General features: G+C 31.3%; 1 long non-coding RNA gene across 1 annotated transcript; it reads right to left on the bottom strand.

Moving 5' to 3' along the window:
• Positions 1-1,656: 1,656 nt before the first annotated feature.
• On the bottom strand, positions 1,657-3,155 carry LOC139501150 (uncharacterized). The gene is made up of 2 exons (XR_011658473.1): positions 2,968-3,155; positions 1,657-1,808 (listed from the first exon to the last, which is right to left on the bottom strand). It is a non-coding gene; the product is annotated as an uncharacterized lncRNA (long non-coding RNA).
• Between the last annotated feature and the right edge of the window lie 24,215 nt (positions 3,156-27,370).

Genomic DNA, 27,370 nt, shown 5'->3' with positions numbered 1-27,370 from the left:
ATTCGTATATTTTAACAAATTTGATTCGTTTAGAGATAGTCACATGTTAAACTATATTTTCGAAGGTAGAGAGAAAACGGCGGATAGCAAAAAGCATATTGACCAGCAAAAAGTATATCGCACGGTGATTTTTAGAATATCTAAAAAAAATCGATATACTTTGTGACGTCATGTAATGAATTTCAAGATATTGTTTAACGTTTTATAACACATGATATCTGTCATCGATTATTTGACAAAAAATCTTTAAATACATAAGATGTAAAAAAAAAAAAAAAAAAGTAAATGAAATAACAACTAATATGTTGTTACTGTCAAGAAGACAATGTAATATCTATAAAATTCCAATAATCCTAAATGACGATTTTGATACAAATATGGTCGGAAATTAATAATATAACAAATATATCCTTTGTATGAGGTCAATACAGGATATATCGACCCAACGAAGTATATCGACCTCGGACTGCGTCCTCATTCAATATACTTCTTTCAGGTCAATATATCCTTGTATCGACCTCATACAAAGGCTGTATTTGTATAATATCCTTTTCATGATATTGTTTTTATTAATCTACAGAGATCAAACGGCCGCCATTTTAAAATGGCCGCCTCGTCCACAAATTTTGACTTTCAGAGTGGGTCCATAGCTTAAAATGTTGTCCATTACATATACTACTACTATGCTAAATTTCATGCTTTTACCACAATCTGAGCAATTTTGTCAAAAATCTGCACAAATCGACTGGACTATTGCTTTCTATTAAAGATTCAGCTAATAAGGATGCCTTTCATAGTCAGTAATAAATGATAAATCAAAGATTCCTTATTCAATCAATTTAGATAAAGATTTTGCAAACAATGTATTTTGCGGCAAATACATTAGAAACACAAAATTTCATTATAAAAGTCAAATGAATAATTTACTTGGGTAATAGATCAGAAAAGAGTTAGAACTTCACATAAGCTAAACTGGACCCCTGCTGTTGTTTCAATCTTCGATCATGTCGAAGTATCAATCAGTATGTGGCCAGTTTACACATAAGCCATAAAAATGACACAAGATGTTCTATATGAAGAAAGCTTCCAGGTTGCATGACTAAATGATCAAAATATCATACAAATTATATGTGTGAGCAAAAACATTGCAGAATGTATAAAGATGAAGCAGGGTCAGATCTAAACAAGACTATAAAATATGATAGTATATGATGATGTCACTCTTTCTGTCAATTAAAATTCAATTCACAACTCATCTGTCAATGATGAATATTTTATGTACAGTCAGTCTGATGATCCCGCAATGAAACATTTTTCAACATGTTTAAAGTTAGTTCTGATTGTGTTGTTTCACCTATGTCTCAAGTCAGCATACTGTATTTCAGTGGTTGGGTGTGGTTCATGTCTGTCATATCTGATTTTTTGGTAAATTGCTTTGTTAATGTAGACTATTCGTTTTCTCTACTGTAATATACCAACATCTCCTCTTTAAATAGTATTAGTACATGTATTGCTTAAAGTCGCTTTCCCTTTAATATATCAAGATGTGTGGTTACTTGTGTGTTTTTTTAATTGACCTGTCATTCAGACTAAGCATGTATGTAAATTTCTGCAATTCAGTTGTAGAAATCATCGACATATAAATAAACATGTATATCAAAATTCATAAATATTTATTTCTCCATATACTGAGACAAGCATAACAATATGACAATGAAATTTTAAAATAATAATTATTTTTTTTCACTTTGTCCAGTAGACTTCAACGTTCTTCCAAATCCAATGCATGATTTCTTTCTGGGATAATCCTACAATAAAGAATATATTATCAATGAAAATGTATAGAACCTTTATCATTATAAGATCTCATAATTTAAAAAGAAGATGTGGTATGATTGCCAATGAGACAACTGTTCACAAAAGACCAAAATGACACAGAAATTAACAACTATAGGTCACAGTACGGCTTTCAACAATGAGCAAAGCCCATACCTCTCATCCCAGCCTCGTATTCAGCTAAAAAAAGGCCCCGATTAGACAATGTAAAACAATTCAAACGAGAAAACGAACGGCCTTATTTATGTAAAAAAAAATGAACGAAAAACAAATGTGTAACACATAAACAAACTACAACCACTAAATTACAGGCTCCTGACTTAGCTAGGACAGACACATACATAATTAATTACTCCGAGATTACTCTGACGTCCGACTGCTGTTTTGCAAGACAAGCTGGGGCCGTAGGACGTCAGAGCTCTCCAATATCAAAAAGTGGATATTTGCCTACCCAAAATAGATGCGCTGCTTCATCGCTTCTGGAGCCGACTGGGGACATTGGAATTTTATAAATAGGGCATCCATCTCTTCATTTTTCATTAATCTCTTCATTTATGTAAGTTCTACCTGCCAACCTTTATTTTTCTATATTTTAAAAGTTTTCATAGTGACCCCTCCATTTCAGCATTTTAAATAATGTGGCTGGGTTAAATATGTTTATAGCAGGATCCCAACCCTCCCCCTGCTTTTAAAAGACTGCTTTTATTTTATTAACAGATCCAAATATAAGTCTGAATTTCTTAAACTAACAATATAAATGAACCTTTCATTCGTTATCAGACCTCATGTTGTTTATTCACCTTGTCACTCGAACTTGTCACGTGTGATTCTTAATTATGAATCGGAAATGTCACGATCACAAAAAAACGGTATTTCGTAAAATTACAAATTTTACATAAGTACAAAGGATTATAACCAAGGCTTGTACTTAAATATCAGGGAAACAGATTGTTCATCTGAACTATAAGTGATGATCGAATTTCTCATTGACCCAGTCCCATACACTGGTAAAAAATGGAGATTACCTTCCGATTTAGTCAGTAAATTCAAGTATATAACTGCATTTTTTTTCTATTTAAAGTGATTATAAGCAAACAATAATGATTATTTCAATGTTATATTCACACTTACCGAAATATAAACCTCTTTAAACATACACATTCGCTAAATAATTATTTTTCTTCAGCAGTCAAAGATGGCGGATTTTTCCATCTTGTCAAACCCATCAAGTCACGTGACTCAGATGTTATCGATGACACAAAAATAATCACGATTTGACTGGTCAGTACAGGAAGTGACCAATCTCTGTGTTATAGTAGTCTCAGGATGACATTGACAGGTTTTTCAAATTTTCGGCCTGTCAAGTTTTTTATGCAGACTGCCTTTGTTCTGGGATCTGTATATTATAATTTACTACTGTACACATGCATTTAGAACGTGTTTGTGAAAAATATCCCTGATATATATCTCTCCAAAAGCTGTATTACTCTCCGTTTCCAGTATTGTGTTGTCAATATTCAGCATGTTGTCTGGCATAGACGCTCGTTTTCGTGAACCGTACGGGATAATTATCTGAGATACGAACACATCAATTCTCATTTAAACTGCATTTATCGATTGCATTTCATATTCAAACCTTCAAAATATTGATTAAATTTAAAATCTTAATCATTTTATGCTACCAGCTTAAAAACAAAACAATGTTAATAAATTGATTCCTCTTCTGGGTTACACACCGATTCCGAAATTTATCAAGGTGCGCGGTATTTCCCGCGGTTATTTTTAGCATCCTTGTCCATGTGGTACCCGTTTCTGTATTTACAACTGACCGTCTGTGTACTGATAACGCAACTTTAGCAGTAAAAAAACCCACTCTGGTATACTATACTGCGTACACGTGACTTTAATAATTTGCAGTGCAGGTAAGTTCAATAAAATTACCGGGGTGTTTTTTTCTGACCCCCCCCCCCCTAATTTACCTTTTATAGTTTAAGAAATAGCACCTCACTAAAGGTGGCTCGTCGGTACAAAAATTTTAGCAAAAAATTAAACCTTTATTTTTTCATTACAAATTTTATTTATTACACTATTAGTTGTTACTTTATGATATGGTACAAAAAACAACCCAAAAAATGATTTGGTTTGGCCCCAGATGACTTTAAAAATTGAAAAAGCTCCAAATTATCTCCCTTTGCTGCAAAAATGCCATTTTTTGGCCTTAAATTTGAAATATCTTTTTTAACTCATCGGTGACCTATATTTTTTATTATTGTTTTCAATTAAGCTGTACATAAACTAAATAATTGTTAAATTTAAGCGATTTTTTATATTAGTTTTTTTTTTTATTTCGATATTTCCTCTTTTTCTCCTATTAGTTCAACAGAAAAAAAGGACATTAACAAAAATGTATGCTTCTTCCAGAGGCAGATTTTAGCTTAAATAAACGGTGACCCCATTTTTTCATTTCATATTTCTTTTAAGTATATGATAAAGTTCATTTATGAAAACTATTTTCCATACTCAGTGGTGGATCCATAAATTTTGATCAAGAAGCAGTGGAAAAGGGGGTGCATATTGCATGACTATTTGCCTTCTTCATTATAGGAGCTAGATCAGTTAAAATTTCCAGACAAATCACAAGACTACTATATTTGATCTGTGTTAATCTAATAAAAATGAAGTTAAAGTCTCTTTGATTTATTCATAGATTAGGTAGGATATATACTTATTTAAATTAGTAGATATTTCATATAGGACAGAAACTTTTTTTAAGAGAGAAATATGAATTGCACCGGTCCCAACCCCCCAATAAATATTGACCTGTCCCTAAGGTTAATAAGGCTTTTACCTTTATATTTGGTAGGTATAATTAGTGGTAAACAATTAGTTGTCTTTTTTCTATATGTATATCCTTCCATGGAACTTCATAGTTTATGTACTTTTATTTTCAACTGAAGCATGCATGTGGAGTTTAGAGAAATAGAATTTATTTTATCAGCTTTGAACAGCAATCTTTTATTGCACATTATATATTTATTTTATATAAAGGTCTACCGGTATGCAGTTTTTAAAATTTTTTTGGGTATGGTAAATATCTTGCATTCATTGAATCTCCAAAAATTATTTTCTCCATCCTCATTTGTTTTTCATTAGTTCAATTTTCAAATCCCTTAAATAAAGTTTTTATTCTTATATTATTCATGAAATATTTATAAAACCTTGCAACCATAATGATATTATGGTATGGCATCGTCGTTCAAAGACTTTTGTTTCCAGGCAATAACTTTAGTAACTAAATGGATCTTTATGAAATTGTACCACATGGTTCCATACCCCAAAAGGAGGTTGGGTAGGGGTTATGGCTTAAAAGTTTATAAACAAGGGGCCAAAAACAATACTTCTTTTCTTGACCAATACATGTATAACTTTTCTTATGTTTGTAGGGAAAATTGGCGGAGTGTAACATCTATTAGTAATAAAAAGAGGAGATAAAGCAGTAAATCATTATGACTGAAAAGAAGATATCTGAATATGAAATGAGTTTATTTCAGTTAAAAAGACTTGCTACAGAATGTTCCTCTTGTAATTTTATTGAAGACGAGACCATTGTCAACTATAATTAAAGGAAGATAATAAAACATTGAAGAGGAAATGAAGGAAAAGACTTAATCATCAAAGAGCATAACAAAGCATAATTCAGAATAACTCTTGTGAAGGAATATTATTGTACAGTAAACAACATACAATAACGTATTACAATTTCATTTTTTGCAATTGCTGAATTTTTATGCTGTACTTTCAAAACTTTGGTTGCAGTACAGGAGTCTGTTTTCTTTTAAATATTAATAAAACTTCAGAATTTTAAACTTTTGCTTTAAATCATGCAACGCTAGTGATAATAACTGTACATTAGTCATTTAAGTCTTGTTTGAACTGAAAGTAAAGTTACATGTATATAATACTACTTTTCTTGTGACAGTAATTTGAAGGTAAAATTTATATGATGTATGATGCACATGCATTACCTTATATCATGTATATATTCATTGATACATGAACATCAAACAAGTTTTTTTCATGGCCAATGAAAAAACAACTTGCACTTACATAAGTAATACATGTGATATTGATATAAATTTATATCATAATCATGTGAAAAAATAGACATGAAAATAACACACTTTTTACATGTTAAAATAAGGTTAAAAAATCTACATGTGAAATTAACACAATTTTTACACGTTAAAATCAGGTTAAAAAATTTACATGTGAAATTAACACAATATTTACACGTTCAAATCACGTTAAAATTTTTACATGTGATAATAATGTTATATTTGAACGTGAATATCACGTGATCAGATTGAAACGTGATTTTTACGTAAGAATATCATGTTTGTAAAACACACGTGATATAAACGTTTATCCGGTGTGATACACACGTGTGAAAAATGTTATTCTCACGTGATGAGCACAAACGTGAAACACACGTTGGAAAAAATTGCCTGTGTACAGCACAACATAATTTGGTGACCCCTTTAAATGTCATAGCAATTAAACGGGAAATTATTAGAGCCAATAACATATCAACTTTAAAAATGTTTGTCGGACATGTTTAAAAAAAATTAAAGTCAAATATCTCAAACTTTTCAACGATATTACGTATATCCTATAATTTGTAGGCTTTCTGCAGAATACCAACTTGCTATATATCCCAAAGTATCTAAATGTTACTATATGTTTTGTTTCGATTTTAATTGACAGTTACATATATATGTTCCGGACCATATGAGTATTTGGACCATACGCGTATGGTCATGACCATATGCGTATACTCATATGGTCCGATCATACATGTACGCGTATGGTCCGACCGTACGCGTATGGTCGGACCATATGAGTATAATACTCGTTTGGTTATTAACAGGCCGGACCATATGAGTATTTGGACCATGTAGGTATATTTTTTTTTTAATTAATTTATAAATGTTTCAATAATATAAAAATTTAACTAAAAAAAATGATGGTTACATGACTATCTATTATTTTATAATTCAAATACTACGTACAATTTAAATATTGATGCCATAGTTAATTTTCTTCGTTAATTACATTCTTGCATGAAGGCTTGGAGTGACATTTACTTCCACACGGTACCTTAGTTTTTTTTGCATTTGCAAGTCGTGGTTGTGCACGATCCTTTTCATTTACACCTTTAGTTTAAGAGGGAAAATCTAGCCTTTATGTAGCTGTGTACAGTGATACCGAGGTCTTTGGTCATTCCGATATGTCTATAGTGTTTTAAGAAGCTCTAGGTCTCAAATATCGTAACATGACTGCAATACACCATATTCACAAGACAACTTAAATAAACTATGTTACTTTCCAATGACTTCTTCACTTGTGTAACAGTTCAATAAGAAATTTTTGGATTTTTTTTTTTTTTTAATCGACATATTATTCACGCGTAATAATAAATCGGTAATAACCATCGGTAAATAATGACCATCGGAATAAAATGTGTTTATTATAGTTTTGACAAGTAAGTAAAATTAACTAAGTTAAAATTCTAATTTTTATTTAGCTTATCTTTTTATTATAATACCATTATCTTGAAAATCACCTATATGATACCGTCTTTTTTAAGAAACGGTCATACCATACGAAGAGTTTAGAAGTATTAAAAGTAAACTCTAACAGAGTGTTAATTTTCCCGACCATATGAGTATATACCCATATGGTCATGACCATACGCGTATGGTCCAAATACTCATATGGTCCGGAACATATATATATATATCAATTTATGATTTAGTCGCCTAAAAATTTCTTACATCTTGACTTACATTTAGAATTTGACAAAGTGAGTCGGTTGAAAACAATACTTTACGAGAAAAAAGATGATTTCCAGTTGTGAACTTTGCATTTCTAAGTAGCAACATTCCAGCAGCAACTGCATACGGGGTATATATCTCCCAAATGATACGATATTCCCGCGCTTGTATTTCATATCATGATTTTCTGCTCACAAAGAAGCTATTAAACCAAGAATTCCAAATGGTGAAGTTGAGATCATCCCTTCGTTAGTTTTACAAACGCCATCACGAGTTTTGTTGACCGTTTCACAGATGATATCGGATGATAATATTGATGCTATGCTCTTTATTTGGAAATACTATTGACGTTATGTTACTATGTTGCCTCAATATGATTTATAAATATAGTTACGTCTAGTCAACGTGTCACAATAGTAAAATAACACAAAATATATAAATTACTACATAAACAAATGAGAAACAATAAAAATCATACCCTATGAAATATTGACTGATATTGCATACCCTACTATTTTCATTAAGTTTTATATTCTCCCTTGAGGTTTCAGAAATGCACGACAACATGCTTGATTTTTTTTTATCATTATTGAATTAGAAGAGTTAGTGGTAATTCTTCCTTATTATATTGATTGTATGAACGTCGGATGATGTATATCCCAAAAAATCAAACCATAGTTACAAATAAGTATATATGATCAAAACACAATATACTATGACATTAAAGCGTCTGTTGTGTTTAATTTGTTTATTCTTCTATTTACTATCTAATCGATAACATGTACAAAAAGAGGACCGAAATATACCAAAGGGACAGTCAAACTCATAAATCTAAAACAAGCTGACAACGCCATGGCTAAAAATGAAAAAGACAAACAGAAAAACAATAGTACACATGACACAACATAGAAAACTAAAGAATAAACAACACGAACCCCAAGACTTGTCCCTTTTTGACTAGTTATCTGGCTGCTGTTTCAATTGAACACATATCAGTCAAACTATATATATCAAATTGACAGGTCATAAACAATGCACATATTAAAGCATACCTGCGAAATCTGAGAGCTTGAATTTGTCTACAATTTCATTTACCATCACATGATCTTCACCACATAAACGAAGTTTGTCCTGTATTTGTAATAAATTTGCTACATAAACATCAACTGTATAATCGTATACTCGTATAATTTGTATCTCAAAAGTTTAAAGATATGTTTGTTTTTCTTTTTAATAGTTTTTCAATGTAGCTTTTGTAAAACATGACATTTCTTACCGACATTGCAATTTCATATCTGCTTGTATTCACATTTTGTAATCTCTGACATACTGTTGACTCGTTAGGAATTAGTTTAGTGTATGCACACTTTCTACAGTTATGAATAGCAAGGGCAATTGAAAATATAAGGGGGGAAAAAAGTCCAAACATTGCATCAGACACTCAAAAGACCACTCGCGAAGGAAGGAAGTAAAATGAATAGAACAATGTCACAATACATTTGTAGTAATGATCAGCATATCCTTAACAACTATCAAATACTTGCCTCCTTCACATCATGACAAGAACGAAACAGTGGTATCTTGTCCCCGCTTTACCCGTCAATTCATCCGTCTTGAATGAATCAATTGTGTCCATCAAATCCGATTTTTTCAAGTTGTGTGCACACTTAACTTTGTATCTCAGTTGCTTTAAGAAGAAGTTTTCCAATCTCCGGACGTCTTCATCTGACCCTGAAAAGGCAGTATTTAGACGTAACACATAACTAAGACAGATATAAATGTAACAGCTTTATATCTAGAAATGATAAATAAATTTCCAATGATTTTTTTATAATAGATTCGTACAAATAAAATGCAAAAAAATGCTGAAAACCATTTACTTTTACATTCGGTGGGGTTGAGTAAAAATTGAAATGTCCGCTAACAACTTTAATATGAGAATCTCGATTGATTAAGCTTCACATCTTATTAATGATAACTTATCAAGAAAGGAGAAATAAAGGAACCAAAAAAAATGACCGTAGATTAATGTCGGTAATTTTGGTTTTAGACAGAAAGACTTTGATTGCATATATACTAAAAATTGATAATTCAAATTATTGTAACTTATTCAAATCTAAGTTAAACAATACTCTCATAACTAGTTTATACCGGAACTTTATTCAGAGTTCAAAGGAAGAGAGGTATTGGATATCACAACCGAAGGGTTTAACAATATTCACCCTATTTGTTTGTTTGCAAACAACCGTGTTCCAAAATTGTCATTAAGTCGACAAATAATAAGACATTCTTGCAACATATTTACGATTTGTTTCTAATGCAAGATGAATTTTGGTAAACACAAAGTGAACACGGCTGACAAATCATATATCAATCTTTTAACACGGCTGACAAATCATGTATCAGTCATTTAACACGGCTGACAAATCATAAATCGATCATTTTGAATTTTGTCAGTGATTGAAAGTAACGAAATGAAAGGAGTTGATAGGCTTTATAAGTTATCGAATTCATTATTCATGTATGAACTTTTTTAACAATAAATTGAGGCTTTTATTAAACACTTTCATATATCATTTTCGACATGTCCACAAAAAACACCAAAGCAGAACAAATCACACACTTATTTATTCAAATAAAATCGCGGTGATTTAAAAGTCTACAAAACGAAATTGTATATGATTCGTTTAAGTTAGCCTGCTTCACACAAAATAATTTGTTGTACTGAAGACCAACCTGGTGTCTTACAGTGAAAATTTTGATTTGATGCGAATGCCAATAATGAGTTTTAATTAGAAACAACGTGCGTACCGAATCATAAACGTGTTTTATTTTAATAGTAGCGTTCCACGGTCTGTTAAAATTTAAACTAAAAATGTTCTCAAACAAGAAATGGTAATCGTTCGAATGTCAGCTTCATTTCAAAACATCCAAATTATACTGTATTAAGATATTATTTGGTAGTAGTACAAACAATGCAAGCGATATAGCCGCTGTAAAAAAAGTACCATGCAAATTACTGTGCAAATAAAAGCTAATTTGTGACTGCCAACATTGAAAATCATAATCATTTCGCATTTCAAACAAATTTTTAGTACTAAAGCCAATGTATGACCATGTATGATATGCTCTCTACATTTTTTAAACACGAATCAAACCTTTTTAAAATTTAGTCTCATACATCATTTGAGCATGCAATATCCTGTTATCATCTTTTGCTCTCCGCCTTTGTTAACCGAAAACTTATACATTGTAGATGAATTATATGTGTGATCTGTTGCTAGCAATTCATGTTACTCTGTGTCAATCTTAAAACCTGCAGGGTAATGCAGTATAAGTTTTTGATGTAAGTGATATATTTCGTGTCACTCGCCCACATTCCCTGGGTAAACATTTGTGATTTACTTCTGTAAATTCATAAGTAATTGCGTTCATTTATTATAGCGATTTTGTCATTGTAGACTGAAAGGCGATTTTTTCGGAGAATCCTGTTTAATTCACATTGAAATTTCAAAATGCGAGTTTCAATTATTAAGTTTTTTACACTGTCATATTTTTCGCAATAATAAAAACATAGGAATAATTCCTACATCCACTAACTAAAGGCAAAATCCAGGCATACGTATGGTTTTCTAGATATGATTTGTACAAAGTCGGTTAATGCATATAATCAACCTACTTATATGCCAAATGGTTGTTCATAAACATTAATTGTAACCAGATGCGCCACATGGTGCAGCTTTATACGACCGCATAGGTTATGCCCTGAACAATTGCGGCAAGTATGAACACAACATTCAAGCTGGATACAGCTCTGAATTTCGATTGTGATTAAACAGTTGAAACAGCATAGGTTTCTGACACGGAATGAATGTGGTCTAATGAACTTTTTTTTTGCTTTTGAACAATTCTCTATACTGTTGAATATTAATCCTATCAAAAGAAAGAAAATATTTGAAGAAATTCAGATATAATTTCTGAAATATGAAATGAACAAAAAATGAATCCCCCCATTTTTTTATCTCCCCCTTTCCCCTATTCCAACAATGATCTCAATTCAAATTTCTAATGGAGTTTGCAACAATTAATACTCATTTAAATGCACCATAACATATTAAAATATAAAATGTCATACAGTTATGGTTAAAATTAATATTAATTAATAGTAACTTCTAAAAAAATAAATGGGGAATGTGTCCATAGGCACACAGATGATGCCACCGCTAGCATATAACGTTATAAAAGAACATAACTCAAGAACTGTAAAAGTGAGCCTTCCAAAAATAAACTTTAACTGATTTTAGGGGTAATAAGCTTTATATGCACATTTCATTAAATTTAGTTGAGGCTAACTTAAGTTAAGAGAACAGTAACAACAAAATTCTTCAATTTTTCTATTTGTAAAGGAGCATAACCCTTGATAAATGGTAAAGACTGCTTTAATTTATCAGTAAGTAGTAAAGAATGAATTGCATTGTATATTGTATATAGCATTGTTTTAAGTTGATTCAACTACTATTCTGGACAAAAAAATATAACTCCAATTTATTGTCTTGAAACTACAAATATGTTTGCGTTTGGCCCGTTTTGTCCCTTTATTCCTAGACTGTTTGCCCCATAACCCACAAAATGTATCCCAACTATCTATTTATTGTATTTAACATTGTGGTACAATTTCAGAACAATTGAAATACTTTTATTAATAATTACACAAATGTGTGTACTGATACTAGATAAATGCTTGTTTTGGGCCCCTTTGGGCCCCCTTTTTCCTAAACCTCAAGGACCGTAACCCCTAAAATCTATCCCAGGCCTACTTTTGTGGTTATAAACAATGTGTAAAAATTTTATTGATTTCTATTGACTAATACTTCAGTTATTATCCGGAAACCCTCCGTCTTCGGACGTGACGGCGACAACGACGTGATACCAATATACGACCGCAAATATAATGCGGTCATATTCAAAAGAAACTGAATTTACCAATAAGAAAAGCTTACCTTCTCTATCTTTACTGTAATTTACAATTAACATCAGTCCTGTTTGGTACTTTGTCTTTTTATAACAATCTGAAAAATCTATAATATGCGTGAAAAAAATAAGCTTAAATCAGGTGTATGTAGTTTAAAGCACATGAAAATGATATGTCGGCATTCTGTGAATCGGAACATAACATTAAGAATTTTTTTTTATTCAAAATAGTGGAGAGGTTCAGCAAACATAGATAAAGCAACAACAAACATTAACACGTTAACAAATCAAATTGCAATTACTTCTAAAATGTGATTAACCGTGTTTTCCAGTTATTTTAGGTTCGATGTACTGATGTGATCCTAAAAAGTCATTGATATTTACGTCAAATGCGGTTTAAAAATTGGTACCATTTACTCAAATCATACATAGTTCGGTACGTACGGTATATTGATAAAATCAATAATCATAGATGCTTGACTTGTTATAATTATCTAAATAAATATCAGCTTTATCTGCCGTTTCAATGTGGGTATTAAAACATGGTTTTAGGTGATAACAACCACCTTTTTTTTACTCAGGGAGATAATTGTTTCACTGGCAATACATAATGTTTTAGGTAATTCACCAGTACATATTTTTTGAGACAGAATTTTTTTCTAATTTGCCAAAATGAAGATTTTACTATGCTCCTTTCAAAAATTTAATAAAAAGTATGGGTCACCGTGATATTTTTCAAGCTATGAGTCGTTGAAAATTGCCAAAATTTGGTTAGTTTGTTCATGAAAAAACACTTTAGTGTGCATAAAAAAAATTCTATGAGATAGAATTTTGAAATAAATTGTGAAAAGAAAGGTTTCATAATATGTTTTAAGAAAATAAAAATAAAAAATGGTGTCACCGAACTTGTTTTCTTGATACAAATAAATATAAAAAATTTCCCTATTAGCCCAGTATAAATTTTGTAATAAAAGAGTTATCTCCCCTTAAATGGCTCATTTGAAATTTGATTTTAAAACCAAAGAAAATGATATTTTGTTAAAATATTTTGTATAATACAATTAATTAACAAGTTTTCTTTAAATAGAAAAAAACTTCTAACAATTGAATTGCAAATCTGTCTCCAAATTGCAGATTTAGGCAAATAACTAGACCGATTTTGTACTGTGATTGTACAATCCAAGATGGCGGTATACCATCAATCTACCATAAACTGGTATTCACAAGGTTTTCACGTCGTCCCTATGGTAGGTAGTAATGATATATATTATCATAATTATTTTACAGGATATAATATGCTTAAATTCGAAACTCAACAAGATTCCAGGAATATACTTCAAGAATTTTTACAGCTAAGACGTCAAAAAAGAGTTTTGCTTAGTCGATATATACATACATGTAAGGGTACGACAAGTTTAATAAATAAGAGTTTCTGACTGAGCAAGTCAAAAACATTTTAATTTTCTAAATAATAATTGTTGAACGTTCTCTTGGCTGGGCGGTATGTATGAACTCGCAGTCACGTCTGGTAACAAAGGGGACATTTAATCTGATGCCTAAATTACATTGTTTAGCGTGTCATGCTGATTGCACACTGAATAATCATTGTAACAACGCTTTTGAGATGTCCGTTCGTGGTCTGTTACAAGATTTGGCTAATGTCTCTATTTCGCATTTTTTTTACTGCGGCAGTACACATTTCCCGATATTATTTTGTCGACTTCTATTACAACACATTGTACATACCTATATATCAAACTACTTATGAGTCCTTGCTTGGAAAGCACATTTACATTTTGCAACTGATGGTAGTCAGCAATTGATATATTGCATATTGTTTATATAAATAGTACACGCACAAGAACATTTTATCATTAGATTTTCAAATATGAATGACTAGCACTTATCAGTTTTCTTGTTTTTTCACGTCACAGTTTGTACGTTACATATGTTGTCATGTTTAGAAAGTGCCACGCTATCTGCATGTTAATGAACCTTGCAACAACTCTTTTGAGGGTCCGTAGGTTGGTTGTTGCCAGGCTTAATTGCAATCCGAATTGCCTTTATTATTCAGGAAATCAATTTATTTTGCGGAGAATAAAAATAGTTGAAACTGAAGGTACGTCAATCACGTGCATTTTCGTCTTTATTCGTTGACGCTGTAATATACAATGTATTTAAAAAGTACGAAAGGAAGGCTGAGATTACAAAAAAGAGTGTTTTTTTAAGTTGCTTTTGTCATTTATCTAGAGTTGAAGAAGGAGGTCTTTTTGTTTCTAAAATGTACTTTTTTTGTTTTCAAAAATATTTTTAAATTATAGTCATCTTACCATGAATCAACATCAATCTTAATCTCTCATTTAAACTCACCTAGGGAGTAAGCATTCTGAAAAAAAATAACCACTCAACAAATTGATATATAGATCGGAATTAAAAATACATTCATCACAATTAAAGTGGATCAGTTGTCAGCCACCAGAGTTAATTTGAAACATATATTTTTTAAAGATTTCTTTAACATGACAGGGGCTAGTTCAGTTATTAAGCAAAAGTACAAGTCACAAAGATACCGAGCTCTAAGGGTAATTCAAAAAGTAAACTCCCTTCTAAAATGGCAAACACATCAATCGTTGAACAACAACTGTTATATTCCTGAATAGATAGCAATTATTTGATTTTATCTGGTGTTATAGCCAGCTAAATGTCCAACTTTTATAACAGTTACATCAACTTTGTGTTTTAATCTTCAGCATAATAAATACAAACAGCTTTGTGTATGAAGATACAAAATGGCATATATACTCTATGACTCTATAGACTGTGAAGTTGATACGAAATATTTATCAACAAAATCGTGATTTTTCCAATGAACTTTTTTTTAGAAAAAAGGACGTTTCTAGTTTTGAAATAACCTTTGTTTGTCAACTTTCTGCTTAGACACTTTCGACGATTTATAAAGTCAGAGTAGCTGCTGCAAGTTTCTTAAACCTAATAAATTGGGGAAGGCATATATCATATGCAGTTTAAGCCAGTATATTGCTGCTAATGTGGGGGGGAAATTATTATTTCAAATTAAAATCATCTGGTTTGTCATGAATTCTGGTACTGAGGTGACTGTTTGTTTCAATTTCGAGTTATAAGACTAAAAGTTAGCCAGATTAAGTACATTAATGCATTTAAGGATTTTAATGCAATTGAGATGTCAAGCCAAACTATTTGGCGTAAAAAAATGCATAAATAAGAGGCGGAAGTTACAAAAGGAATTTTCAAACTCATGAGTCGAGGACGACTATCTGCGTCAAACTAAAAATGAATTTGTGACAAACTACAGCACAAAAAAGACAAAACTCGTGACTTAGCAACACAAATCCTACTTCAGAAAATGCCAGAATAGCAAGCTGCATATGTGACAACCTACGTATTAAATGAACCACGATAAAAAACAAAAAGGTTGATAATGAATATCCTATAATCAGGCATCACGAAATAGAGGATTGCCTATTGACTTAACATGTAGCCCTATGTAAAAATCATAAACCATCGATGATGTAACATGTTATACCCTTTGACCTGATATGAAATGTTAAATTGAAACATGTTTTTTTCTAAGTCAAAGGGTAAACAAATATGTTACATTTGTGTACATGTAAAAACACTTAAGGATGTACACCTCTGAGGAGCCAAAAATTTCAAGAATTAAACTTTTTTTTTAACCTGATTTTTGGTTAACAAGACTTAAAATCATATGGTGGTGCACTTCTTTTTTGGCTACGGCCCTTTGAAAATGCCAAATTTTGATGATTTTCCCATTTTTGTGAAATTTTAGCTATTTTGGGGCTATTATCGTGAAAAAAGTCACAGTTCTACAATTCAACTTTTTTTCATATTTTCTATAAAGATGAAGTGGACCAATCTGAATAAATTTTACTAAAAAAAACTATAGGTAGGTGTTAATATAAGAAACTTTTATCATATTTTGACGCTTTTTTGTGTAAAATTTACCATGTTGTCAATTTTCTAAAAAAAAATTCTGAGTTTTAAGAACAAAATGCATATTATTTCAATTTTTTGTTATAAATGATTGAAAAAATACATATCTAAGAAATTTGAAAAGACCAAAATGATATTGGATGAACATGATTCTTGTAAAATCATTTTTTGCATCCCACACCCATTTACTCAACATTTTGGCTACAAATGCTGACCTGATTGGTCGTAAAATTTGAAATCTGGATTACTCAAAAACGGTTCATTGTAAAAACACAATTTTCTCACAGAGTTATGTTTGAATAATATATTTTAAAAATTCATTGATATTTTCAACTTGTATCACGTGTTTTGGAAATAGTTTAAGAAAGAGATTTCAACGAGACTAAACGAGACTGAGAGTCAGAAGAATACATCCTTAAGACAAAAGTAATAGAAGCACAAATTACATTTAAAAAAACCTAGAGACAAAATCGAGCGCCCTTGTACCTCCTGTCGTGTCGATTATTGTAGTACTGTGGATCCATTGATTTTCATTAGTAACAAAGTTCGTGGTTTGAGGAAATCTTGCATATTTAATTACGTGGTTTTTGTAAAAGTCTGCATATATTCCTTAAAAAAAAAATACCAATTCGTTGCATAATTGAATTCGTGGGTTCCCTAGCCTGTACCCACCAAATCCACGAAAATTGATATCCAAGGAATATAAAGGGCAGTTAACTGTATCTTACTCTTATTTTAATTTTCTATTAAAAGGATGTTTAAAACTTACCTCCTCAAACATAGTTGAATCTTTCAACATTTTTTTAAGCAGTTAAAACCGCCCTTTTCAACCCTTTCTAAAGCCATCAGCAAATTTCGAACTGTCTTCTCTTTTGATTTCTCCTTCCAATTCAATAAAATATCTTCGATTAGTTTTTGTAGATTTTTGTCGTTCGTATACGCTATACATGTATGTTCAATTTCAGCAACTTTCAGTCCAAGTTCGATGCCTAATTCTATGGCACAGTTCCCTATTTGTTTTGATAGATTGATCAAAGCGTCATGAGTTGGAATCTTTTGAAGATTTGGGTTTGCATCATCTGCAAAAACATATTATGGCTGTTCATGAAAGACTTTTATTTATATTTATATGTGTATAGACTATCAATTTCAATAAAGAAGAAAACAAGTGCACAAGTATTAACCAAAAATCACATATCGATTAAAGTGATTTTCACAGATAATCATGGTTCAAATATAAATGAACTACTCTGCCGATATATAATACAAGTCACTGACATATTTTGTTTCCCACATTATGAGTAAAAACTCTTCCCAGCACTTTTCTATAAAAAAGTTATCTACCAATATACTATTTTAATAATCACCTTTCCTAGAAGGCGTTAATGTTTCCGTATATTTTTTTCTAGCAAACATTTCTCTTGATTCATTCATTCATTCATTCATGTCTTTATTTCCTAATAATTGAGATACAATGAATACATACAATTAACTAAATATCAGACAACAACAAAAAAAAATAAACGAAATAGGTACACAACAGTTTTTCTCATATACAGACAAATATATACACTTTGGTCTCTTAGCATTAAGGCCTTCTATAATATCGATTGATGACATATCATGTATTGCCTAGCCTGACACAACGGCCATATAATGCTAAGCACTGAACCACATGGGCGTGACTAAGGCCGTGTTCACATTGACCTAAATTCGGTGTTGTGTTAGTGTAACTCACACGTAAACTAAACATTGCGTTCCTTTTGATAAAACTCAATGTTTACATGTAGTTTAAATCATGTTTTACCTACACACAGTCGATAGACAATGTAAGCCTTGTGCAGGTTAAGTGTACGCAAAACTAGGCATTTAGGACATAAGTTTTATCGTGTATATATTTAAGGAGGAAACTATTTTTTTGTAAAATTGATATTTTTGATAATTATAAGTTGTCTAAATTTTACAGATTTGTTTTTGTTAAAAAAAATTAACGTACTTTATTTACCCCTAATCAAGACTCAAAGCAGCATCATTGCCGAACCCATAAGGCAGCAACCAATTGATTTTCGGGGGGCGGGGGGCCTATTATAATTGAGTATAAAACATAAAGGCAAGGGGGTGGGGTTGGTGAGCTATGGATTTTGTTTTGGAAACAAAAAATGTTTCAAGTTTTTGGCCCTGAAAAAAATTGGTTTGTTTCACCCGCAGCTGCCACTATATATAATGCTAACATTGATTTCTAACGCGTTATCGAGACATCTCTAGTATATTCAAACTACTGCAAATTATAAAAATGGCTTTCATAAAGTAGCAACCACTTAACTTAAAAAAGGGGGAGTTTGTTTTTTTTTATCTGAGTCAGATTTTTTTTCGCGCGTACGTTTTATTCCTTTTTTTCGATGCTGTTGATCAAATACTTTTTTTTCAATATTTAACACTATAATGTATGGGGAAACTCTTGATTCGGAATAAAAAAAATTATCATCTGTATGACCATTTTTTTTTTTATCAAATTGGGGATTGGAATATTTCCATTCCCACCCCCACCCCCCTTTTGAAGTCAAATGGTTGTTCCCTTACCGCTAAAAAAAAATTCCTAAAATTTTGAAGTCAGTTCTACGTAATGAACATTTAAATGACATATAGTTTACAAGTGGGAACAAATCTTATGTACAGGTAGCTAAACAAGGTGTATAGATGTGAACAAATGTAATGTGAAACCAGTGTACACTACACTAAACTAATTGTAAACATGTTTACTCTACATGGCGTTTGGTGTGAACACGGCCATAGTCTCTCAAACTCAGAATGTTCAACATTTAAATTTAATGGAATTCTTCGGAGCAAAATTTGATATATATCCTCATCGTCATATTCACTTAGCTCAGAATAAAGTTGTAGCGGAAAATTCTAGATGGTAATATCCCACCACAATTCGCGCAGCTCTAAAGTGCAAATGCAGGAACAGCATGCGTGTACATATACATCACTAAAGTCATTTTCGCATTCGACGCACTTATCTCCTGATGAATTTGGTATATCAGCTTACAGTTTTGTAATAAAATATGAATTTCGTATTTCTGCAAACGATTGTGCTTTTTTCCAGACGTTTGTCATAGAAACTGATATGCTAATTTTGAATTAAAACAGTATTGATATCAGTGTTATGTATCCTTATTGTATATGACATAAGTAGTATTCAATTTCTATTACTACAAGTCGTCTTGTTCATTTAATGTTTATATGGTCCCGCCTGTCCATGTCCTCCAATATGAACGTTCTTGTTTTGGTTTATCGAGAAAAGTGATGCCGATGCACTAATGTAATGTATTGTTTCTTTGTTTTGATATGTCACTAGCTGTGTTTGTGACCTTAGTTTTAATACGTTACGAAATGTGCACAGTAAATGTATCAAGAATTATTATTGTGTATATCAGAAAAATCTTTTTGGATATATTCAAAAGCATCACAGAGCTTCTTAATTTTAATTGAACGATTTAAGATTGTGTTCAAATTTCATATAAATTTTCATAGAGAGTGCTTGTTGTGATACGATTTTTCGTAATTTGACTGACCAGACTAACACAAGCATCATTATGTGTCACCCATTAAAGTACAATATTACAGAAAACGTAAAGAATGTGGTATATTTAGATAGTATTACTAATCAAAACAACAGATTTTGCGTAAGCACACATTAAGCAGTCCGCCGAAGAAATGACCTTGTGAAACATCACGATATAAAAAGTAAAATCTAAAAAACATGAACTCCTTAAATAATTAAAAAAGGAATGTCCCTAATCAAATGGCAAAATCAAAAGTTCAAACACATCGAACACATGGATAACAACTGTCATATTCCTGACTTGGTACAGGCATTTTCTTATGTAGAAAATGGTAGATTAAACCAGGTGTTAAAGCTAGTTAAGCCTCTCACTTGTATTACAGTCGCATCAAATTCAATTATATCGACAACGATTTGTAAACTAAAAAAACACAATATTTGACGGTGACTTTAGTTGTTAATTTCTGTGTCACTTAATCTCTTGAGGAGAATTGTCTAATTGGCATTCATACCACACTTTGTTTTTTTTATAAATACAATAGGTAAAAATGTCACAATGGAGTGACAACAGCAACACGAACCCCACCAACAACTGGGGGTAATATCAAGTGCCCAGGACGGGTTGGCAAATCCTGCTCCATATGTGGAACTCGTCGTTTTGCTCATGTTATTACGTATACAAAGCCGGTAAATAGTCTAATTCGATAGGTCAGGTTCGTGAAAAGGGAAACGTATTGTAGTTACGACATAAGAAACATATCCAATATAATCAGTAACACAGATATTCCATAACGGTCAACAAACTCGTGATGACGTTCAATTCACCATTTGGAACTCTTGGTTTGAAAATGAAAAGGTCACAATTTTGAAGCTGAAATCATCTCTTTTATCATAAAGTTTAGTTTTCGACCGACCCTCATTGTCAAGTTCTAGATGTAATTCAAGATTTATGAGGCAGACTTAACTGTTTCTGTTGTATCCTTTATCTCTCTAATTAAAGACAATCATAGTATACATAAAATCACAAAAATACTGAACTCAAATGGCATATTCCTGACTTGGTACAGGCATTTTCTTATGTAGAAAATGTTTGATTGAACATGGTTTTATATTTCAACCTCTCATTTGTATGACAGTCGCAAACAAAATCCATTATATTGACAACGATGCGTGAACAAAACAAACAGACACAAGGTTAAAATGTCAAAAATAGGAGTACAGCAGTCAACATTGTGTTATCATCGTAATCACTATAAAAAATCAACAAAAGATTTAATTTATATAATTATGTAAAATCCATCTATCAAGGATCGAAATATTTTAGTACGTGGATCGAATCCTTATACTTACTATAAAACCAGGTTCAATACACCATTTTCTACATTAGAAAATGCCTGTACCAAGTCAAGAATATGACAGTTGTTATCGATTCGTTTGATGTGTTTGGACTCTTGATTTTGCCTTTTGATTTTTGATTTTCCTTTTTGAATTTTCCTCGGAGTTCAGTATTTTTGTGTTTTTACTTTTTAATGTATCCATGCGTCTGTAAGTATAAGGATTCGATCCATGTACTAAAATATTTCGATCCTTGATAGATGGATTTTACATAATTATATAAATTAAATCTTTTGTTGATTTTTTATAGTGATTATGATGATAATACAATGTTGACTGCTGTACTCCTATTTTTGACATTTTAACCTTGTGTCTGTTTGTTTTGTTCACGCATCGTTGTCAATATAATGGATTTTGTTTGCGACTGTCATACAAATGAGAGGTTGAAATATAAAACCATGTTCAATCTAACATTTTCTACATAAGAAAATGCCTGTACCAAGTCAGGAATATGCCATTTGAGTTCAGTATTTTTGTGATTTTATGTATACTATGATTGTCTTTAATTAGAGAGATAAAGGATACAACAGAAACAGTTAAGTCTGCCTCATAAATCGTGACTTACATCTAGAACTTGACAATGAGGGTCAGTCGAAAACTAAACTTTATGATAAAAGAGATGATTTCAGCTTCAAAATTGTGACCTTTTCATTTTCAAACCAAGAGTTCCAAATGGTGAATTGAACGTCATCACGAGTTTGTTGACCGTTATGGAATATCTGTGTTACTGATTATATTGGATATGTTTCTTATGTCGTAACTACATTTAATGAATATTTGCTTTAACTTGAAAATGTCCGTGAGTATAGATAAAAAAGGCATATTTACTCATATTACTTTCTTTTTTTCCTTCATTTATCAATGATCTTAGGTTCATCACATTTTCGTCCCAGCTTTCACCCCAATAAAACCTTATTGGTTTCTTCTCATTTAGTTCTGATGAAAAAAAATATACAAAATTAATAACACCGAAATAATTGTGATGGCAATTTTAACAACGAAATGGACGTAAACGAGAAAACCTGTAGGTGAATTTGCGAATCACAAGAGCAAAATGCGCAAAAGATTGAGAGTGAATTTCATTTTGAAAGATTGCGATTTTGCGTTTTCTCTTTTATCGAATTCGACATTTCCCTATTTCGAGATTCGCGTTTTTTACGATTTCGAGTTTCCGTGATTTAATAATAATAATAATAATGATAATAATAATAATAATAATAATGATAATAATAATAATAATAATAATAATAATAATAATAATAATAATAATAATAATAATAATAATAATAATAATAATAATAATAATAATAATAATAATAATAATAATAATAATTATTATTATTATGATAATTATAATGACGATGATAATAAAAAAAATATAATAATAATGATAAATATAATAATAATAATTATGATAATAATAACGATAACAATAATAATAAAATTAATAATATATAAACAATTATGGCCTTCATCTAAATAGACAATAATGGCCTTCATAGTAATTTTGGTGCCCTTTACACTTTGTTGTTCGGTGTGAGCCAAGGCTCCGTGTTGAAGACCGTACATTGACCTTAATGGTTTACATTTTTAATTGTTATTTGGGTGGAGAGTTGTCATATTGACACTCACACCACATCTTCCTATATCTATTCATGAAATGTTTCTATTTCAAATAATTAAATCGAGGAAAGGTTATTTCCTCGGAGTACATTGGACCAAGGATCAATAACCTTTTCGAGATTTAATAATTTTGGATATTTTCCTTGTTATGTATTCTGGATTGTATTGTCTTTCTATATGTATTCCTTGAATAAACATTAACGGGAGAGATAAAAGTTTCTCTCGTAGTAACAAGAAAAATGAAAATTTCTTATAGATCTGTTCGTATTATATACTCATTCAAGTATAAAATTGCGTGTTAGCTTGTTTAGTGCCTTTTGAGGGTTTTTGTGTCTCAAAATGTTTGCAATGTCTAAATGCGAAAAAGCTGTAACAAAAGACAATGAATAAAATGACAGAATACTAGCAGTTAACTAACATGCCAGATCCAAACCTCAATTAAACTGATTGAAGGATTATGTCTTCATTATATGAATATCAGGCCGTTAGGGGTTTAGTATCATATACAAAGATACTATAAGTGAATCAATTTAAAGCCAAAATATTACCTCAAAAGAGTATCCGATACCAAGTACACAAGCGTTAAACATTAAGAGTGTTACAGTTAACATGGACAGCGATGTAATGGTAACCTTAGACAGTGGTGTTACACAGCAACCTAGAAGAGTGGTGTTACGCTTACCTAAGACAATGGTGAAACATGAACCTAAACATTGGTGTAACAGTAACATCGGATAAATGTGTCACATGTTCCTCGGACAGTGACGTTAATGTAACACCGGATAATGATGTATAACAGTTTCCTCGGACAGCGATCAACTGTAACATCGGAGAATGGTGTAACAGTAACATTGGACAGTGGTGTAACAATAACATTGGACAATGGTGGAACATTAGTTTAAGACATTAGTGGAACGGTAAACTTGGAGAGTTGATTAACATCTATGAATGCATATTTGTACAGAAACCTAGGACATTGTTGATACAAACGATGTGCATAGTAACTTTGAAGTTGGAAACAAAGCCATGGATCCGCATTTTTTAAGTAAAAAATCTAATTATTAAGTCATTTGAATTCTCTTACATTTCTTATATAGAAAAAAAAACTGAAAAGTGCATTCTTACTTTCTTCCCCCGAGTGTTGTGTTGAATTGGGGAATTGTTTGGTTTTCAGAGATTCACATTCTGCAGCCATATCTGGACCACCAAGTCTTCTTATAGCCTATGCCGTTAAATTAATATACTTATGACAACAAAATACTGGTATTTTAACATTGATACACAATAAAAACAGCACAATAAATGATCATATATTTTCTGTTTCATGCAATTGAGAAACTGCTGTACTAAAGATACAACCAAAATGATAATATGGTAATGAGTGGTTATAGTTTTATTTCATATTTACAATTGTAAACGATATGATATAAGTTTAATTCTATGTATGTATTTGTTCCTATATGACAAATATTGTACTCCAACACTACATTATTTCAAAGCGTTATATAAATTTTACAAACTTTAATCTAAGAATTAATTAATTTTGAAACTCTTTTCTCCTATCAATTCTGATACTGAAAATGTGTTGTCATGTCAAATTAGATTATGTAAGACAACCTATTTTCAATATCAGACAAAGGTTCCTGTCCATATTCTTTAAAGGTGCGAATTCTAATAGTCAGCGAGATACATCAGTTAAAGTCACGGGTCAACTAGTTACGTTATTTATCATCTTAATACGTACGTGTTATAATTTTTTTGTGTTTGTCTCTAAATTAATTTTTACTGTTTATAGATGAAGGAAGATGTGGAGTGAGTGCCAATGTAACAACTCTCCATCCAAATAACAATTTATTAAGGTAAACCATTATAGGTCAATGTACGGCCTTCAACATGGAGCCTTTGCTCACACCGAACAACAAGCTGTAAAGGGCCCCTTAATTACAAGTGTAAAACCGTTCAAACGGGAAAACCAGCAGTCTTACATGTATCTATATAAAAAAAAAGAGAAAAGCGAAACACGTATAAATTACATGAACAAACGACAACTGCTGTACATCAGATTCCCGACTTAAGTTTAGTCTGTATTTCTTGACATCAATTTGTATTGATGCGCCTTGTCGGTGTGTTGTTTGCATTACCTTCATATTTGTTTTGTTCGTGTGACTTTTAGTATTTATTTGATACTTATTACGTACATGTAGCTGTGTACCTAAACATCCCACTTTTGTGTTTCTGTTCTTTTTTGTATTCTGGTTTTTCATATTTATAATGTTTTGCCTGCATGCCCTTTTGTGTTTCTTTCGATCATAATTTGTGGAAAGTTGTCTCATTGGCAATCATACCACGTCTTCTTTTTTTATATAATGACATGACTCTGTTTTGCAAGAACGAAAGGTTAACTTTTAATTTACATCCTGCAAAGGAAATGCCTAAATAACTATAGACTATATTATTTTTATACTATGGACGAAAACATTATTGTATATCTCATCCTGTGTTGCTTTTACATTCTGACGTCAAACGCGCGATTCTACGTTCGAATCAACGTGAATCTAATCATTAGGTCGCAGTACTTAAAATATTTCTATCGTTTATGGATGGATTTAACATACATGTACATGAATAAAATTCTAAAATAAGAAAGCAATGAATGAGATTGTTAACTTAATATACGCCTTTTTGTGCACGTGCCATGAGTTTCTAGATAGATGTTTTTGTGTTTTGTTAAATTGTCCCTTTTAAAATTGTTCTGCGATGATGACTGATGTACCCATATTTTGACTATTTTATTAATTGTGACTGTTTCAGGGCCGTAACTACATTGAGGCAAATGAGGCAAATGCCTCATGCTGGAAATTTCCAAAAAAAAAAAGACTGAAAAAAAAATTGTCTTTATATCAAATTGATTTCTCGGAAAGTGTCGTGCAAAAAGCAAGTTCTCTTCACTCCCTGATGTCGCCAATGCATTTTTTTTCGTGATCCATGTTTCTATTTTACTTTTGGTTTTCGGAGTTGATGGTCTATTGTTTGTACCTCTGTGTCTAGGTTTTCACGGTCTTTTGTTCTTTTATTTTCCTGCTTTATGACTATGACTGAATGTTGATTTTCATTTCTAAACGTGCGCAATGTTGCATGTCCACCTATGTCCAGATATTGTGCGGGAAAATATTTTAAGAATGAATGCTCTACGATGCTACTTGACACAGAAAAAAACATTGTCTTTTCTGCATCGATAATTGAACTTGAGATCAAAGAATACAAAACTGCCTTTTTTGTATATTAAACCACAGGCCTTGGGCTTATGATACAGATATATTTTTTTCTCGTTGATTAAGGTATTCAATTTTCTATATTGGTAATGCATATAATATTATATCACTTTTGTGCATGTATCACCTAGTTTCGAGTGATCTAAACGACTCAGAGAAAATACCCAATTTTTCTTAGTATGGATGGTAAAATTGGATATTTTCTCTGAGACATGCACAAAAGGGATACATATGTATTATAAATATAGAAAATTGACTATTTTGATCAACAACAACAAAAAATAAAAATATATATGAATCATATACACAAGCGCCTGTGGACAAAACTACATAGCTGACATGGTTTAAATTAAGTAAGACCACCGATTTCCCGGTACTAAATCATTTGAAAAAAACAACAACAATGTATTGCCATATGACCTTTTACAATGAAGGGTTAAACTTGCATTAAGTCGTGTTCAGACCGAAAATAAAGGAATATGGGGTAAACATAAACGAGAACTTATCGCATGTACAAAGTCAATGCATAGAAAAATACAAATGATCAATGGTCAAAATTTGTATTCCTGTTCTTCATCTTGATAGTTGCTGGAGGGTACTCAATAATAAAAGAATCATTAATATTGTAAAAGAAGGTCAAGATGGTCCCTAGTGTCGAATTAAGCAGAACTAGTACTTAAAGTATAATACTGCACTGTCACTATATTTAAATCTAGTCATAAAAAAAATCATCAAAGTCAGCACAATACAAGACAAGAGCAGACAGACAGACCCGGTATTAATGATTATGAAAAATACGAATTTTATTTGCCTACATATATCGGTCTTTTAATATTGCCCCTAAAACCTAGAAGTCTTTAATTATAATGAATCTATGTTTTTGC

This window comes from Mytilus edulis, chromosome 13 (genome assembly GCF_963676685.1).
Source record: "Mytilus edulis chromosome 13, xbMytEdul2.2, whole genome shotgun sequence".
Lineage (NCBI taxonomy): Eukaryota > Metazoa > Mollusca > Bivalvia > Mytilida > Mytilidae > Mytilus > Mytilus edulis.
Note: the sequence above shows the minus strand (reverse complement) of the source record. Positions and strands in the feature narration are given on the sequence as shown.